At 45.5% G+C, this 14,941-nt stretch overlaps 1 protein-coding gene across 3 annotated transcripts in view; it reads right to left on the reverse strand.

Annotated features, from left to right (window-relative positions):
* Nucleotides 1–14,941, reverse strand: part of FCHO2 (FCH and mu domain containing endocytic adaptor 2) — a 1,031,922-nt gene that overhangs the window by 496,347 nt on the left and 520,634 nt on the right. The window lies entirely within an intron of this gene.

Genomic DNA, 14,941 nt, shown 5'->3' on the forward strand with positions numbered 1-14,941 from the left:
CGAGCCCCTGTACCCCAGTCCCCTGATTATGCTGATACCTATCGATTTGTGATTGACCTGCGAGAGGTTAATAAGATTGTGGTACCCCAGTATCCTGTGGTACCGGACATTAATTCCATTTTGACCATGATTCCTCCCACTGCAACATTTTTCTCGGTGGTTGATTTGAAGAATGCTTTCTTTAGTATTCCCATACATCCAGATAGCAGACATTTGTTTGGTTTCTCATTGGGGGGCCGCAGCTTTAGATTCTGGCGCGCCCCCCAGGGGTATACCGAAAGTCCTAGTATCTACAGCCAAGCCCTAAAGAGAGTATTGGATTCTTTACAATTGCCACCAGGTAATGTCCTATTGCAATATTTCGACGACCTCCTTATGGCCTCTGATACAGAACATGGTTGCCGCGCTGCCACGGTTACCCTGCTACGACATTTGGCCACTCACGGTAACAAGGTGTCGCTCTCTAAATTTCAATATTGTCGACCGGAGGTGACCTATCTCGGTCATCTCCTGTCGAAGGAGGGAAGACGGTTGACTTCTGAGCGCATCGCAACCATAACTAACATGCCTGTTCCTCGCACGCAACGTGATGTCCGCGCTTTGCTTGGTATAACCTCCTACTGTCGCCAATGGATTGCTAACTATTCTCTCTTGACTAAACCTTTCCTGTATCTAACTACGAAGGATGTGCATGAACCTTTACCTTGGACTGATGAATGTCAGACTGCCTTTTCCGCTCTGAAAACTGCTCTTTGCTCTGCTCCTGTGCTTGGCACCCCTGACTACCAGAAACCTTTTGTGCTCTACGTGCATGAGGTGGACGGTTGTTCTCTTTCAGTGTTGACACAGGACTTTGGTGGTAAGCAAAGGCCTTGTGCATATTTCTCGGCGGTTTTGGACAATGTCGCCAGAGCACTTCCCAGTTGTCTGAGGGCTGCAGCGGCAGTGGCCATAGCAATCAGACAATCGGAAGGGCTAGTCCTGAATACGGATCTGACAGTGATGGTGCCTCATGCTGTGGACGTATTATTAAACAGGACACAGACGCAGCACTTAACTAGTGCGCGTCTTACAGGGTACGAATTGACCCTGTTTGCACCTCATATAACGATCAAAAGATGTGTTAATTTGAACCCTGCCACGTTGTTACCCCTCCCTTCGGGAGACGGTGGACAAGACATACATGATTGTATCTTTCGAACTGAAGAAGAAACCAAGGGCCGGATAGATCTAACTGACACCCCACTATCTGATGCCCAAGGGGAATTGTATGTTGATGGGTCATGCTTCCGATTACCGGATGGTACGAAAGCTGCGGCTTATGCGATCACTACCCTGCAAACGGTAGTTGAGGCAGCAAAGATACCATACCGGTCGGCCCAGGCGGCCGAATTGGTTGCATTATTCAGGGCCTGCGAGTTGGGAAAAGGCATAAGGCTAAATGTCTACACCGACAGCCAGTATGCGTTCGGTGTAGCACATAGCTTCGGGAGGTTATGGGCGGAAAGAGGATTCTTGACATCCCATGGCGAGAAAATAAAGAATGGACCATTAGTTGAGCGATTACTAGCCGCATTAACATTGCCCAAGACCCTGGCTATAGTCAAATGCAGTGCACACAAAGTTATAATTGATGATATGGGGAGGGGAAATTTCTTTGCGGATCGAATCGCCAAGGAAACGGCCCAGTCTGACACCACTTCTATGTTTGTAGTAACAAGAATGATAGAAGCAGGGGTTTTTAACAACACCATAGATAGTGTGAAAGAGCTACAAAAGGAGGTGACCCCGGAAGAGCTGACATACTGGCAAGAACAGGTGGGGAGGCTTGATGAGAATGGGTGTTGGACCGACTTGTCAGAAAGGTGTAGATGGTTACTGCCAAACGCATTTGTAAATGCTGTAGTAACCATGGCACACGGACCTTCGCATGTGGAAGTTCAGGGCATCTGTGCCATATTGGATCCTGTCTGGTACAATGTTAACATCCATAAGACAGCTAGGAACTTGGTCCAGCATTGTATAATTTGTCTCCAGCATAATCCTGGGGTCAGTATTCCCATCCTGGCGGGTAGTTTTGCGCCACCCACTCTGCCTTTTGAAGTACTCCAAATGGATTACATACAGCTAGAGCGAGTTAACAATCTGAAATACGTGCTAGTGGTGATTTGTACTTTTAGTAAATGGGTGGAGGCGTATCCCACAAAGGAAAATACTGCCCTGGCAACTGCGAACGCTCTGGTAAAAGAGTTCTTTCCTCGATATGGGTTGCCACGGGTGATTTGGAGTGACAACGGGACACATTTTAATGCTAACCTAGTTAAGTACGTATGCAAGGGTCTGTCCATCCGGCAGAAGTTTCACGCAGCTCGACATCCTCAGTCAGCAGGTCTGGCTGAGAAATATAATGGGATTTTGAAGTTAAAATTGGCTAAACTTCAGGACACGACAGGATTAAAATGGCCCGATCTCCTGCCCCTGGCCCTGTTGTCTGTAAGAACTACTCCCCATTCACGGAGCGGCATCTCTCCTTATGAAGTAATTTTTGGCAGACCTGCCAACGTATGGGGAGTACCCCGGCCCAAATCTTTCAGGGACATTGACCATATTATGTTGACTGACTATTTGTATGCTTTGACTAAAGATCTTCGTTCCATTCATCAACAGATATCTGCCGTACTGCAGCCCCTGCCGGAGGGTCCTGGACACAGCGTAGAACCGGGACAGTGGGTCTTGGTCCGAAACTACCAACGGAAGTCGAGTTTGGATCCGCGCTGGTCCCGGCCGTACCAGGTGCTCCTGGCTACGCGAACGGCGGTGAAAGTGGAAGGGAAGCAGCACTGGATCCATATCTCCCATCTTAAGCGAGTTCCCCTCCCATTGCCTAGGGAGCAACTTGACCAGGAGGAAGGTCTGCCAACTCAAGGCGAACCCAGCACTGAAGAGTCACTTTCCCTGGACACCCGCAGAGAGGTTGACGGGCGAGGGGAGAGTGCTGTGAGCGTGGAAACCCCTTTTTGTGGCCACCCAATTGCCCAAAGTGAAGCTTCTGGTCGGGAGCCCAGCTCCTCATCTGACCCCACTGTGCCCACCTTGTTTGTTAATCCTGAAACCCCTGGTCGGGATCGATATCACCTGCGGCCCCGGAAATAGACAATCCCAGGTCTAGCCTCGACAAGTGAAGTTGGAGGCCCCCGCAAAGACCTGAGGATTGTTGGAACACTGGACTGTACTCGTTGAGAGCATGGAACTTTGAGTAGAGCTCTGTTCAGAACGAAGATAGAGACATTGATCAGTTGGTGGGGTCCAGGTGGAGTTTCTTTTCAACACGGGTTGCGTCAAGTGTGACCCCAACGCGAGAAGTTTTTATCCTTTTACCTTTTGTTTTTTCTGAACAATAGGAGTCTGCCTGTGAGGCTCTATACGGACACAGGAAAGAAGCACCCTCCGGCAGGTCGGACTGCTTGTAGACCCCTTTTTCCCGAGATTATATTGGACTTCTAGTGAGAAATGTACCCTTTTGCTCGTTTTGTCCCTGAAGAAGGGCGTCCCATAGTACCCCGTACCATTCCCCCGCATTTGCCAATGTTCTCCTCATGGAGCTTGCGTGTTAAAATTGTTTTCATTTCTATATTGATTATATCATTTGTACTATGCTTAGGTTTGTTCATATATCTAGAGTTCCGTCATCCTGTACACACCTTGATAGTGTCTACCCCTGCTCCTAAGGAACATCATTTCCAGACCTTTGCCCCTCATAAGGAAAGACACCGACAGACATATGTACATAATGCCTTCATTGAGATGCTGCACCAGACTCATAGCTCCACAAATGTTACTGATTGTTGGGTTTGTGGTCTTCTCCCGTCAGTGATGCATAAGCAAGATTTGTTTATATCAATGCCCTTATCTTATTTAGGTAGTTGCGAAGCCTGGTTCAAAATGTTATCCATGCTGTACGAACACTACACTATAGATGAACGTCGATTCTCAGAGAAGGATTATGCTTTGATTTTAGCCTATATAGAGAAACACCAAGGTTTTACTCCTAATTCCGAGGGAACGGATGGTACCCTTGATTCTACCGCCTGCATGAATGTATACACTGATCATGAAAATGATACCTGGTTGAGGGATGAAGTACTGGATTTCATGACTTTTAACTTTACTGAGTATTTCAAATACTTCCAGGAGCGAAATGTCTCAGATGAGAAAATCATTCCGGTCCCGGTGTTGAATACATCCTCATCCTTCTGCGTGCAGGGTACTGGACATTTATTCGTAGGTTACAGTAGATGCAATTACACTTATAGATTACAGACGTTCAGCAGCCCCCCAACACTCACCCCTCCCAATGTTTATTTTGTGTGCGGTGAAAACGCATACACTTGGCTACCCAGAGGATGGGCGGGTAGGTGTTACTTATCTTTTCTTTACCCACCGGTTTACATAGCTCCTTCTGATTATCATAAGTCTCATTCCTTAAATCGGCGGAGCCTGAAAGCTGAGGCCGCCAGTAATGATGCCACTGACCAGACTGACACTCCAGCCCAACACTTCGTTGATATCATAAAAGGGGTGTTACCCATATGGGGACCCATCCTCAATAGTAAAGAAGTTAGGAGGCTATCTAGAGTGGTGGAAGGGGTGGTTAATACCACTGCAGGAATATTAACTAATATCACAGTGGAGCTCCAGGCGACCCGGCTTGTGACCCTTCAAAATCGTCTTGTTTTAGATGTTATCCTAGCTGATCGTGGAGGAGCTTGTAGAGTCATCGGCAGTTCCTGTTGTGTATATATACCCGACTCCGCCCCTTCTGTCCATTTAGCCATCCAGAAACTGCATCGGCTAGCCAGTGAAATTCACACTGAGACTGGTACTTGGTCTCTGTCCGGATGGTTTTGGGATTTAGTGACCGCCTGGGGATGGAAGTTATTCATGATTCTTTTGGGAGTAGTAGGGTTCATTTTCACCTGCTGCCTTTGTCTACAGTGCGGGCCTGCCTGTTGTGCATATTGTGCTACTCAGGTTCGCCGATCCATCCCTAGACCCAAGCCTAACCAAACCAGGATAGATACCCAGCGGGCTCAGAAAGAGATACATGACTTAATGCAGATCGATGAGGGTATTTTTGAAGACTGACTTTGTTATTAGCTATGCTGCGCTAAAAGGGCCGTTCTGAAGTATTCAAGTCATTATGGTATGATTAGCGCAGCATATCTAATGATGGTATGATTAGCTATGGTGTATTCAAAGGATCGAAATCCCCGTTATGTTTAGCATGATAAAAAGGGCCGAGAACTGAACCGCCTCCATCTTGGATTGCGGCTCTTTCGTTTGGGAGTCACGTGGCCTCTTCCGCACACCATCTGCCTCCCCCTTTTACATGCATTTATTAGGAGACAGGCTGAGTTGCTGAGAAGCAAGGTCACATCTGCTAAAAGGGAGTATCAAGCAAATTCCTCTAGACCTGGGACGAGAAGGGAGTCACCCTTTCGACCTTCTCTGTAAAGATAGTAACCCTTTGTATGTGTAACCGAAACTAGAAATAGGCATGAGCTCATTAGGGGCGCCAGGACTAACTGGTACTTTTCCACATATAAGGTTTTGTATGCTGTACTGATAATGTATAAAAGTGTGTTACTGTCAAGGAGCCAGCAGTCTTCCTCGGCGCACCTGATGGGTGAGGATCGACGAGGCTCCTCTATATAGAGATCTATGGTGGCTAATAAACGTTTGAACCTTCCACGTTGCCAACTGCTCCTTATTCTACTTAATATTGCGGGCCAATGGTAAGTGTGGCCCTTGGAATAATTATTTGGATACAACACCTTCCATTGGGTAATCTTGCCATTCATTATTAAAGAACCAAGAATGCCAAAGACTACATCCCTCCTGAGATTTTCACCTGGATGAAGATTTCAATACTATCCAAGCAAGTGACTGTACACTGGCTATTCTCTGAAGACTACCAGGTTAATGGTCTAAAAAGAAAAACGCCACCACCTATTGCACCTATCTTAAAATAGTTTTTTGCAGTCTGCCAGCTTCTTTTAAATTGTATTTTTTCTCTGATCTTCTCTTGTGAGTAATTTTACACCCGATTGCCTTTTTAAAACATTTAAAGTGCCAAATGCAAGAAAACAGACATGCCATTACAAATTACAGCAGCTCTACATTACGACGCACAATAAAACCATGAATTGATGAACATCATTGATAAATATAAAGTTTACATATAGTAGAATTTTGCATCAATTGCTGATGTAACTGGTTGGGAAAGGCAATAAAGAGTGACACATGCAAATGTAATTGGAGGTGGGATACCATTAACATCGATTCAGTATCACCTGCAGCGACCCAGCAAGATAGTGCACTGAATTGTTTCAGGCCATAACATCAACTAGTGTGAAGGCAGCTACATCAATTTAAATCATTCAAACCCCTGGCTATTTCCATTTCTAAGGGGTCTCCCTTGGATGTAAGATAGAGGACAGCAGTGTAATGCAGAAATCTGGCACGCTGCTGCAATAAATGGATGGTTGAAGGATCTCTCACTCAGCACATAGAAACTCTTTTTTAGACATTATAAGTTATAACTGTCGATTAGCCTGCAACCACAGAATGTCCATGACAAAAACCAAGTTGTATGACAGAAATTAGCCCCCAGGAAATTGCAGAGGCGATTGGTGCATTACAAATGAGTAAGCCGCATGGGCATAATAGGCTGCCTGTTGAGATTTATAAACAATTGGCCACTAAGTTAACTGCACTCCTTCTCAAGATGTACACAGCAGCTAAAACAGAGGGTACTCTACTGTAAGTACTAATGATGGCCACTGTCATGGGCAATCATTATTTGTTTGTTTTACAACCAGATTTATAACTTTTTGCACAAGATAACAAAAGCAACAAAATGCCACATAACAAGAATGCATTTCCAGTTTCAGAATGATCCATATGCCAGAGCATAGCAATGTCAGAGCCCTCCTGTGGGGAAATGTGCTAAGCATTACAGTGGGATGGCCAGCTCAAATTGGTCCTACCATTTGCTCCATATCTTGGTGTGTTTTTGTTGGCAGCCCCGGGCTTCGTACACCTGACGATCAGGGGGCATTTTCACACCATATGATAGAAGACCGCAGGTGAGAAGGGTCATCTAAAACGTGGGATTCAAGAGGAGACATACACGGTGAAGGTGGGTGGGGCGAGATAGGCACAATGAAGGTAGTGCACTTGCAACATCTTGGTTTAGATAAAATGGCCATGGTTCAAGGGGCCATCCTAGCTTTGTGCCAATCTTCTTCCTCTAAGGGACCAACCCAACCCTCCGACAAGGTTCGCACTGGTGCAAATTTCTCAGGATCGATAATAATTACAGAGCAGTAGATTTGGGAGCTCCCCCTTTAACCAGCACGCCCATCAAGAGTTTAGCCCGGAAAGGACTATGCTCGGGGATTTCCGTGTCTGGAAAAATGTGCACTCTCACTACGTTTCGCAGTTGAAGATATTTATAAATCTGTTTACAATAAAGCATAATCTGATTGCAGCTCTTGAAAGGAGTGTATATGTCCACTCAACCACATATCCCCTAGTAGAGGCATTCCTATCAATTTCCAGTGAGTAAAGCCCTCCATGCCAGTTGTTTCACGCAGCGGGTCCCTCGTCATAAAGGGGCCTGAATTGTAAGTTTGGAATTCCAGCCCTTGTGTCAAAGACCCGCACGCCATCTAAGGAGGGCCACCCGAGTTATCTCAGGGAAGGAACAGGGGTGCCGTAGAGCATCCCGGGCATGGCTTCAAAGCTGATCGCGCTCAACTCGACTATGTACGCCAGCTCTGACCAACCTCCATTAAACTATTCATTAATGACTAGGGTCTGGGTTGCTAGGTAACAGAGGTAGAGGCTAGGCCCACCTAGGTCTCCATATGTAGCCTGCTAGGATTTGGCTAGGGCAATTCGTGCTCTAGAGGTATGCCAGAGGAATTCTTTCACCAAGACATTGAACCACTGACAAGTGACAGTTTGCAGGTAGAATCTTGCCCATTCATAAACCAAGGAACCCTAAGATGAGTGCTCATCCTACACACCAATATCAACCTTGAATGTAGACACAAAACTACTTGCTAAAGCCACACACCTGGAGGAGGAAATTATCGCATTAGTGTACCCAGCTCAATCAGGGTTTATGCCATGTAGAGGCACCAGGATGAACATGCTGTTGTGCTGCATGTCATATACCAAGAAGGTCCTGTAGCTGGTGGCCATGATGTCATCTGATGTATCAAAAGCATTTGACTAGCTTCAGTGGCACTTGCTGACTGAGATTTTTAGGAACATGGGATTTGGCCTTCACTACATGGCTTGGCTTAAATTACTATATAGGGCACCGGTGGTGAAGGTTTGGGTGAACAGGGCACTCTCAGAACTCTCACTCTCTCTCTGGGAAGAAGAACTAGACAGGGCTGCCACTTTTACCCACTGATAGTCTACCTGGTGTTAGAGGTCCTAACGATCTGGATCAGGGGATGCACTGGTAAGGGATCTGAGATGGAATGAGATATGGGATCCCAGAATATCATCATATACAGAGGACTTCCTTCTTTCTGTAGCATATTCATAAACAAACATAGATTATTATACATTTTTGGAGTCTTTGGGAAGTATCCGGAATTGTGTATCAATTGGGGGAAACCAGTGATATCAAGCTATCCTGGCTGAAGAGGGGTGAAACCCCGAAAATGGTCCTAGGATGCTTGTTTCCAGTCCAGGGAGGACCTGGCTTAGCAGTTCGGGCTGGACTGTTCTCATGAGGCACAGGATCAAGACTGATTTGCATATGGCTGGGTTCAAACTGGAATGGCATAGGGAGCAAAAAAAACGAATTTAGGCCCAGAAGTCTGTACTGGGGTGAATGTATGACATTGTTCTGCATTCTGTCCATCAACTGTTGTTTTTGCATTTGTCACCCCGAGTGGTACGGGTATGCCCAGACGCGGGCCCCGTGCTCTCCATGCCACTGTAATCAACCTATCCTGGCTGAAGAGGGGTGAAACACCGAAACCGGTCCTCGGATGCTTGTTTCCAGTCCAGGGAGGACCTAGCTTGGCAGTTCGGGCTGGACTGTTCCCATGAAGTACAGGGTCAAGGCTGATTTCCATATGGCAGGGTTCAAACTGGAATGGCATGGTGAGCAAAAAAACGATGGATTTATGCCCAGATCTCTGTACTGGGGTGAATGTATGACATTGTTCTGCATTCTGTCCATCAACTGTTGTTTTTGCATTTGTCACTTCATGAAGTATGGGCGTGCTACTGGGCCACACAGTTGACAGTGGTTAATGAGTGGGTCTTTTCCTCCCAAGAAGAACCTTTACTTTGGATAGATTTGCATGAGCTGGGGACTTGAAACCTACCCAACTGCAATGTACTGGAGTGGAAGGTTGGAGAGATTCTCAGAAGGCAAGTGGTCAGTGGTAAGGACCTTGAAGGCAACAACTAAATACTGGGCATGAGATGGAGTCCTGAGTAAGGCAGCATCTCCTGTGGAACTGTGACATTTTACAAATTTTAAAAATGGAACCTAAGATGCATAGACAAATTAGAGGATGTCTGGGATGAAACACAAATAAAGACCTTTACAACATTTAAGATGGACTGTGAATTGGTAAATAAGGGCATTTTCAGATATATGCAGCTCAGACACTTAATGACTGTGCATTTTGAGAGGGGATGAGGGTAACTGCACAGGTTAAATATAGCTCCCCATTAGAAGATAGAACCCTGACTGACACCCTACCCAAAAACTGCAATTTCAATGATACTTAGGAAGATGATCAACAACGCACCCAACACACTCAATAAACTAAGAAAGAAGTGGTCTACAGGTTTGGGAGAATTGGAGGAGGTGGGGCAGAAACACTACAAGGACTCAGAGAGTTAGCCATATGAGCATGGGTAAGGTTGGTACAGTTAAAGAAATTGCACACAAAGTATTATACATGGGTTCCAAAGGTAAGAATTAGAAGTGTCAATACAGATGAGCGTTGTTGGAGATGCAGTCAAATAGGCACTTTTCCATTCACAATATGGTCTATCCTGGAAAAGCCCTTCTGGCAGGGAGTAAGGGCATGTCTAACAGTCATTATACAGACCACAATCGATCCAAACTCAAAGTTATTCGTCCTGGGAACCACCTTAGTATCTAAAAATGCTCTGTAACTTAGGCCTGATACGTTTAAAGTGAAAATCAATAAAAATGTATTTTGAAAAATTCATAAGATGTATGAAATCTCCCTCGCTCCAGTGGATGGCAATTACTGCTGGTGGCGTCCGAGTAGGGATAAGGAAAATGCTATTTACCCAGTAAGCATCGGTTCTTGGCATGTAGAGCTGTAGATTCACATGCTTTGCATACTCCTGCCATTTAGTGTTGGGTCCGGATGTTTACAAGTTGTTTTCCTTCTAAGAAGTCTTTCCAGTCACGCGGTAGGGGACTCCTCCTTTCGGTGATAGTGCGCATGGGCATCGACTCCATTGTTCGATTGTTTTCCCACAGAGGGTGAGAATGGAGTTAGTAAGAGTAGAATAGAGATGTCCATTTGTATGTATGTAACTAAGAGAATATTGCAACAGGTACAGGTACCCGGGGAGGTGGGTGGGCGCATGGGAATCTACAGCTCTACATGCCAAGACAGATGCTTACTCGGTAAGTAGCATTTTCCGTTCGAGGCATGTGAGCTGTAGATCACATACTTTGCAAAGACTATACAGCAGTAATCTCCCAAAGCAGTGGCTAACCTGTAGCTGGTGCAGTTGTTTGAAAAAGTGTACGAAGAACTGCCTGGCCTACATTAGCTTGTTGTCTGGCTAACACATCTACACAATAGTGTTTTGTAAATGTTGCAGCTTTACAGATGTCAGCTATAGGGATGTTTCCTAAAAAAGCCATAGAAGCCCCTAGTTTGAAGGTGGAATGCGCTCTAGGGGGAATTGGTAAAGTTCTTTTGGCTTTTGCATAGCATGTCTGAATACATTTAACTATCCTCCGTGCAATACCGGATTTTGAAATGGGATTGTCTTTGTGTGGTGGAGCAAAAAGCAACAAAGAGTTGATTGGTGTTACGAAAAGGTTTAGTCCTTTCTATGTAATATAGAAGTGCTTGTTTTACATCTAAAGTGTGTAGAGCTCGTTCTGCCACTGAATCTGACTGAGGGAAGAACACAGGTAACTCAACAGATTGGTTGATGTGAAAGGCAGATATCACTTTGGGTAAGAATTTGTGGTTGGTGTGAAGAACCACTTTGTTTTGGTGGACTTGGAAAAATATTTCTTCTATGGTGAATGCCTGAAGCTCACCCACTCTCCTGAGTGAAGTAATAGCAATGAGGAAAGCAACTTTCCAAGTGAGAAATTGCAGTTCGCATTCATGCAATGGCTCAAAGGGCGGACCCATTAGTCTGTGAAAGACAATATTAAGGTTCCACGCTGGGGAAGGTGAAAGTCTTGGTGGAATAACTCTTTTGAGTCCCTCCATAAAAGCCTTGCTAACAGGTACTTTGAAAAGGGACAAATGTGGTCTATTATGAAAGTATGCAGCTATTGCAGCGAGATGCAAGCGTATGGATGTATACGCTAGACCTGTTTGCTGTAAATAAAGCAAATAACAATGTTCTGAACGGCAGCATCTAAAGGGTTGATATGGTTGTTGTTACAATATATAACAAACCGCTTCCATCTTGCTGCATAGCAAGCTCTAGTAGTAGGCCTTCTGGATTCTTTAATGATATTCATACAGTCTGGTGGAGAATTGAGATAACTAAACTCTATGATTTAAGGTGCGTGATCGCAAGGTTGAGATGTCTGGGATCTGGATGTCTTATCTCTCCATGGATCTGCGTGAGGAGACTAGATGTGAGATGTAGTTTTTGATGAGGAACTACTGGGAGTTCCAGCAGGGTAGTGAACCAGGGTTGACGAGCCCATGTAGGAGCTACCAGGATTAGACTGAGCGATGTTTGCCTGACCTTCCGAACCACTAGTTGAATGAGTGTGAGAGGCGGAAAAGCATAGGCAAATATCCCTGCCCAGTTCATCCATAGTGCATAGCCTTTGGACGATAGGTGTGGCTACCTGGAGCAAAGCTTGGGCATTTGCATTTAGGTGTGTGGCGAACAGATCTATGTCTGGGAAGCCCCACATTTGAAAGAATGGGAGGAAACCTGAGGGTGAAGTTCCCACTAGTGAATCTGTTGTGTTTGCTTGCTGAGCATATCTGCGATCTGATTGTTTACTCCTGTGAGGTGTTACGCTAGAAGTTAAATCTCGTAATGTATGGCCCACTTCCAAATGGCTTGTGTAAGGTGTGACAGTTGAAGAGAGTGTGTTCCCCCCTGTTTCTGTATGTAATACATGTCTGTCATGTTGTCGGTGCGTAGCAGGACAGCTTTGCCTACAAAGTGAGTCTGGAAGCCTCTCAGCGCTAGAAATACTGCTAGCAGCTCTAGTTGATTTATGTGAAGTTGTTTTCACAGGCCTTGAATTGTGTGTTTGGAGATGAGCTCCCCATCCAGTGAGCGTTGCGTCTGCTGTTAGTACTATCTGTGGAACAGAGGCGATGAAGGGCCGCCCTTTGGATAGGTTTTGTGGATTCCACCACTGCAGAGAGCGATGAGTGCGGTGGTCCACCAACACTAGATCTGACAATTGACCCTGAGATTGGTTCCACTGAAGTGCTAAACATTCTTGAGTGGACACATCTGAAGTCTTGCATAGGGAACTATCATGATGCAAGAGGCCATCATTCATATTAAATGCATGAATACTCGAGCTGGTAAAGAGTGATATGGCAGAAAATGTGAAATGAGAGCCTGAATATTGCGGATCCTGACCGGATTGGGAGAGGCTAGAGCTTTCTGTGTATCGAGAGTGGCTCCCAAATAAGTTTGCGTTTTGGAGGGTTGGAGATAGGACTTCGACAGATTTACTGTGAACCCCAGATAGTGCAGTAATTGTACTGTGCCCTGCATGTGCTGTAAACACTTTGTGAGAGTTGGATTTGATGAGCCAGTCGTCTGAGGATGGGACGACGTGAATATGCTGTCTTTGTAGGTAAGCAGTGACTACTGCCAGGCAGTTGGTGAATACTCTGGGAGCAGTGGTGACTCCGAATGGAAGCACTTTGAACAGGTAATGATGTCCCGCCACCACAAATCTGAGATATTTGGGGTGAGCAGGGTGTATTGGAATATGGAAGTATGCGTCCTTTAAGTCTAAAGTAAACAGAAAGTCGGCTTGCTGAAGGAGCGTGAGCACTCGTTGGGAGTGTCACCATGTGAAAATGATCTGATTAAATGTAGGTCTCTGAGGTCTAGTATAGGCTTGAGAGAGCCGTCCTTTTTGGGTATGAGAAAGTATAGGGAGTATACGCCGGACCCGTGATACTGTAATGGTACGGGCTCTATAGTTCCCTTTTGCAACAGCGAGTGAACCTTTTGTTTGAGAAGGTGCAGATGCTCTAGTGACATTTTGTGTGATCATGTAGGAAATCTTTGGGGGATTGTCGGTAAGCTGCAGGCAGTAACCAGATTGGGTAATTTCTAGGACCCATCTGTCTGAAGTTATTGTATGCCAGACGGGAAGAAATTGAGGGAGACGCCCCCCGACAGATGAGGGGAGGCAAGTCACTGTTTGTTTGCTGCAGGGCAAGTACAGGTTGTGTTACCATTACCTCTTCCCTTGCCATCATTGCCTCAAAATCGTCCTCCAAAGTAACCTCCTGAAGAGGGTGATTGATTGTTGCCTCTATATGAAGTAGAGGTGTTGTCTGTGGAGATATTCTTTGAGCCACCCCTATAGAAGGAGCGGCAAAAGGAACCCCGATTGGATGGGGTCTGCAAAGCTCCCATGGATTTTGCAACCTGTGTCCTTCGTCATCTTTTCCAGAGAAGTATCTACCACAGGCCCTATTAGGTGTTCTTTATCAAAGGGTAGTTTCAAAATAGAGGTCTGGACTTCGGGTTTGAACCCTGAAATTCTGAGCCAGGCATGCCTTCTTAACAGAACACTGGTGTTAACAGTGAGAGCAGCAGTGTCAGCTGCGTCTAAAGCGCACCTAATGTAAGTGTTACAAATAAGCTTTCCTTCCTGAATTAAGTCATGTGCCTTAGATGTGTGTTCATCTGGCAAGAACTGGAGCAATTGCACCAGTTTGTCGTAGTGAGCCCTGTCATATCTCGCTAACAGAGCCTGCGTGTTGGCAGTACGCCAATAATTGGCTGCCTCCGCAGCTACTCTTTTGCCTGATGCATCTATGAGTTTGGATTCTTTGTCAGGAGGAGGGGCATCTCCTGTTTGTGAGTTTTCCCTTTTGCGGGCGTTAGATACCACTAGGGAGTTCACCCTTGATGTAGACTTGGTCTGTAGGTGCAGGTTTATATTACTTATCTACCCTTGGTGTTAAAATTCTTGCATGCACCGGGTCCTTAAAAATATCGTCTGCGTGTTTAAGCATACCCTTAAGCATGGGTATGCTTAAGGGTATGCTCCTTGAGAAGAACTTAAAGCCTCAAAGATAAAGTACTCCTCAAAAGCCTCTTTGTGAAGCTGAACTCTGTGGTATTGAGCAGCCCTATTTATCAACTCTATGTACCCTACATTGTCATCGGAGAGGCTTTTGAAGGGTATAGATCTGTGTCATTATCAGTGTTAGGATCTGTATTGCAATCACTCCATGGATCAGGAATAATATCACCTGGGGCATCCCCATCCACATCATCCTGGCTGATGGTGAATTTGTAGGTGTAATTAGCAAATTGAGGTCAAGTGGGGAAGGAGGTGCAAGAGGAGCAGGAGAAGGATTAGTACCCACATTTTTGCTTTTTAAGGGGAATGTGGTAAGCTTCCTCCGTTTCTGCCTTGCATTTAACTGGCAATTTT

This window comes from Triturus cristatus, chromosome 2_1 (genome assembly GCF_964204655.1).
Source record: "Triturus cristatus chromosome 2_1, aTriCri1.1, whole genome shotgun sequence".
Classification (NCBI taxonomy): Eukaryota; Metazoa; Chordata; class Amphibia; order Caudata; family Salamandridae; genus Triturus; species Triturus cristatus.